This window comes from Phocoena phocoena, chromosome 2 (assembly GCF_963924675.1).
Source record: "Phocoena phocoena chromosome 2, mPhoPho1.1, whole genome shotgun sequence".
Lineage (NCBI taxonomy): Eukaryota > Metazoa > Chordata > Mammalia > Artiodactyla > Phocoenidae > Phocoena > Phocoena phocoena.
Window position 1 is genome coordinate 67901841 of NC_089220.1, and position 5444 is coordinate 67907284.

Below are 5444 nucleotides of genomic sequence, written 5' to 3' on the forward strand. Positions count from 1 at the left end.
TGCTTCGTCACTGTATGTCATTTTGGCTTATAAGAGATTTCATAGGAAAACTCTACTTTCAGATATCGGGGGAAACCTGTACTCCTTGAGGCAAAAATGCACACCAAACACCTATTATCTAGAATATACACAACTGACACAAATTTTAACTGAAATCTTACTTAAAACATAGGACAATAGGTCCTTCAGAGGAGGATGTCATTTAGCTCTCTTTGCAATGTAACATTTAGCCTAGTGCTTTGCATGTAGCAGGTGATCAACAATGTCAATACAGGTTAGTTGAATTAATTAGTTATAACCATCATAGAAAGAAGAACTTATATTCAATATAATTATAGAGTCAAGTATAATCAATTTATCTGAGTATTCTGACTTTCAGTTGTTTTGAATAAATAGGGATTTACTGGGAAAAAATGTTTTCTGGGATCATTTTATGTAATAGTTGATTATGGGTTGGTTTTCTGTCCTCCAGATATTCATTCAGTGTATATTTATTTAGAATTTAATATAATACTTGCAGAGCACTGGAAAAACGTACATGAAAGAGGAACACTCTGTGCTGTTCCAGGAGTTTATGCTGTAGCTGAGGGGCACAGCAGGGGAATGTGTACATAAATTCGTTAGCAGATACTTAATAACTTAGATGCTGAGAAAGGAACATCTGATAGTCATAGAAGTCTTTGCAGGAGAGGAGGCATTTATGTGGTAAGAAAATTAGGATGACTTTACCATTTCTCCAGAAGTGGGTGAATGATTATATTACTGTATTTTAGGAGTAGGAGGATTTTGTAGAATTAAGAAAATAAGATATTTTTCCTTGATTTGATGAGCCAGAGAGACATTCAGAGGAAGATGCCTTGTAAGCTGGTGCTTTTCAGACATATTGAACCACAGGCCACAGCAGGAAATTACATTTTGCATGTTGACACAGGGCATACAGATATAAATATCAGACAGAAACTGAAGTGTTGCAAAGCAGTCCTTATCCTTACTATATGCAATACACTATGATACTTTCTACTCTAATCTGGTCTACTACAGTTCGTGCTGGTTGTGATCTTCTAAATGGATGTCGGGACCCAATCACTGCTGTAGACAGTTGTGAGTATGGTTCTACAGCTCATGGTGCAGATAGAGTTCTAACATAGAGACTTATGAGTGATCAGCTCCAGGAGGAGGCAAAAGTCACAAGAGTGACCAATTAGTGGGGCTTCCCTGGTGGCGCAGTGGTTGGGAGTCCGCCTGCCAATGCAGGTGACACAGGTTTGAGTCCTGGTCTGGGAAGATCCCACATGGTGCGGAGCAACTAAGCCTGTGTGCCACAACTACTGAGCCTGTGCTCTAGAGCCCGTGAATGACAACTGCTGAGCCCGCGTGCCACAACTACTGAAGCCTGCACACCTAGAGCCTGTGCTCCACCGCAGTGGGAAGCCCGCTCACCGCTTCGAGGAATGGCCCCTGCTCGCTGCAGCTGGAGAGAGCTCGCGTGCAGCAATGAAGACCCAACACAGCCCAAAAAATAATTTAAAAAAGAAAAAAAAATCTACGAGCACCCAGATTCTAGAAGTTGGTGATAACATATCTTTACCTTTCTCATATGCTTCCTTTTCAGATCATAAGTCAGTTTTAGGAGTCCAGAAATCCCTTTTCTATCTAGGTCTTCATCCTCTTCCCATATTTTCCTTGTTCTTTTATGCTCCTCTAACCTCCTTCTTAGCATCCTAGCTCCTGAGATCCTGAGAAGGTCCCAATACATCTGTGGAAGAGTGTCATAGATCCTTAAAGTATATCCTCCTGTCCTCATAGAAATAAACTTAGGCTTTTTAAGATTCTTAATAGTGGAGTTGCTATAAAATAAACACACCTTTTTTGTTGTTAATACTGGCCATGTCTCATAATATTACTTTAATATGTTATCATGCTAATGCAGCCTCAACAACTCTGCCGTTTGAAGGAAAACTTATTCCTTATTCATGATGTTTTCTTGTGGAAAGGCTAGTATAACAATATTGGCCTTTTTCTGTCCCTCCACTCATTCCTCTCTAGTGAGAAAAGAATGAATTCTAATCGATGTGTCAGGGAGCAGACTGGGCATGCTCCTCAGTCCCTTTCTCCTGCCCTTCCCTTAGGGCATCTTGTCTCAGCCTCCATGTTGTAAAGGAAGGCCTGTGATCCTGGGAGGTAGGATCAATTCAGTGAAACGTTAGGACCTGGTGCATTGGCTGAAAACATTGAGAGGTTGACAAAGACTGGAATTTAGGGTGCAAAATAGTGCCCTGAGATGAAAACTTCTGGCAGAACCCTGATCAAGAGGCTTTAACACAATCCTAAATTTTGTGTTTTTAATTTGGCTTATAGGCCACGGAATCTGTGGTATAAGCAAGTAAAACTGAGGCAAAAAATATGATTATATATAGCAAACAGAGAGTTTGTAAACATACCTTTTAGACATTTGGAGGTGGAATAATCCTTAGCTATTTTACTGTGTTTTTCTGCAAAATCTGGGGGCTAGGACTGTCAGCGGCAACTAAGTTACTTATTCTAGAGTGCGCTGGTGTGTGGACTTCTAGCTTTGACTTCTTTATACCAGGCTTCTTGGCAGCATAGAGAGGCTACTCAGGGTCCCATTCTTTTAAATGATGGATTTAGAGCAAAGGGAGGAAACTAGAAGGGATGACTTTAAATTCACATGGCTTGTCCAAAGTTTCCAGACCTACACCTCACTACAAAGTCTCAAGTTGTTTTTGAATTGTTAAAGATAGAATGGCTGACCGTGGCATTAGAATTCAGAGGCCAAATTGTGGATTGGCCCATACAAGTGTGGTAGAAATTAATAAAAAGTAAACCGCAAGAAGAATTTGAGTTTTTTTAGAAAGAATAAAAAGCTGTCTTCTTGGGAGGAAGCAAACAAATCGTTCATTGAAATTATTGTAAACCTAAAGGCAATTAAAAATCTTGTCATGAAACACGACGTCTAGGGATCATAAAGGAGAAGCTGCAGTGGTTTCCAAAGTGTGTTTCAGTCTTACTGTCCGAACAGGAATAGTGGAATTATAATGAGTTATGGGGAGAGGCATTTATATAAGACAAATATTAAAATCTTGGCTCGATAAAGGTGAAGAAGAAAATGAGATATTGAAGGCCAGTATTGACTGTAGGGTCACAACTGTGTCTAACTGCTTTGAAAGAGCATTATCACAAGGGGACATATATTTTAGTAGTTGTTAGTTTTTGCTAGATCAGAAATGGTGACAGGGGCTGGAGATACCTAACAGAAGAAGGCTGGCAAGACTTTAGAGAGCAGACTGGAACAGACTCTATCAAAGAGAACCAAACTCCAGGAAACTATAAGAAATTTAGAGACATTAGACTCCATATCATAGACTCCATATCATATCATGGAGTCTAAATTTAGAAATTTAGACTCCATATCATAGTCTGTTATGAGAGAAATGGGTTACTACTACCTCTGAAAGAGTAAGCCAGCAGGGCTTCCCTGGTGGCGCAGTGGTTGAGAGTCCGCCTCCTGATGCAGGGGACACAGGTTCGTGCCCCGGTCCAGGAAGATCCCACATGCCGCAGAGCGGCTGGGCCCATGAGCCATGGCCTCTGAGCCTGCGCGTCCGGAGCCTGTGCTCCGCAACGGGAGAGGCCACAACGGTGAGAGGCCTGCATACTGCAAAAAAAAAAAAAAAAGAGTAAGCCAGCATACTAAATGCTACAATAATCTAGACAGAATTTAATGGGTAAATCCACAAAAATGTGCACTATTGTTGGAAATACAAAGTAAGGGTGAGGTGTGACCAGTGGATAATTTTGAAAAACTCAGAACCTACTGATTTCATGTTTCTCATTATGGAGGATGCCTCAATAAAAAAATTTGAGTAACATATTAGAATAAAAATAGGTAGGGGCCACAAAGCAAGGAAAAAAAAAAATAAAAGGAAAGAAATTTGACTCTCAGTTCCCGCAAACAGTTCTAGTCTTCGTGGATTCAGGAAGGAAAGGATCAAAGTATTTTAAACTATTGGAAATATAACCGTTTCTCAAAGGGAATTGTAAGATCAGACATAAGAGGCATATCTGACTACTGTAGATGAAGAAGAAAGAAGGGAACATTCAAAAGTTTAGGAAAGATAGCATCATGAGGAGGCTGTGACATGGATATTGGTTGGCCCTAGAGTATTAGGGGTCCAAGCTTTTAAAACCATAATAGCATCGGCATTTCAAGAATCTTTTTTTTTTTTAAACATCTTTATTGGGGTATAATTGCTTTACAATGGTGTGTTAGTTTGTGCTTTATAACAAAGTGAATCAGTTATACATATACATATGTTCCCATATGTCTTCCCTCTTGCGTCTCCCTCCCTCCCACTCTCCCCATCCCACCCCTCCAGGCTGTCACAAAGCCCCAAGCTAATATCCCTGTGCCTTGCGGCTGCTTCCCCCTAGCTATCTACCTTACTACGTTTGTTAGTGTGTATATGTTCATGACTCTCTCTCGCCCTGTCAAAACTTACCCTTCCCCCTCTCCATATCCTCAAGTCCGTTCTCCAGTAGGTCTGCGTCTTTATTCCTGTCTTACCCCTAGGTTCTTCATGACATTTTTTTCCCTTAAATTCCATATATATGTGTTAGCATACGGTATTTGTCTTTTTCTTTCTGACTTACTTCACTCTGTATGACAGACTCTAGGTCTATCCATCTCATTACAAATAACTCAATTTCATTTCTTTTTAAGGCTGAGTAATATTCCATTGTGTATATGTGCCACATCTTCTTTATCCATTCATTGGATGATGGGCGCTTAGGTTCTTTCCATCTCCGGGCTATTGTAAATAGAGCTGCAATGAACATTTTGGTACACGACTCTTTTTGAATTTTGGTTTTCTCAGGGTATATGCCCAGTAGTGGGATTGCTGAGTCATATGCTAATTCTATTTGTAGTTTTTTAAGGAACCTCCATACTGTTCTCCATAGTGGCTGAACCAATTCACATTCCCACCAGCAGTGCAAGAGTGTCCCCTTTTCTCCATACCCTCTCCAGCATTTATTGTTTCTAGATTTTTTGATGATGGCCATTCTGACTGGTGTGAGATGATATCTCATTGTAGTTTTGATTTGCATTTCTCTAATGATTAATGATGTTGAGCATTCTTTCATGTGTTTGTTGGCATTCTGTATATCTTCTTTGGAGAAATGTCTATTTAGGTCTTCTGCCCATTTTTGGATGGGGTTGTTTGTTTTTTTGTTATTGAGCTGCATGAGCTGCTTGTAAATTTTGGAGATTAATCCTTTGTCAGTTGCTTCATTTGCAAATGTTTTCTCCCATTCTGAGGGTTGTCTTTTGGTCTTGATTATGGTTTCCTTTGCTGTGCAAAAGCTTTGAAGTTTCATTAGGTCCCATTTGTTTATTTTTGTTTTTATTTCCATTACTCTAGGAG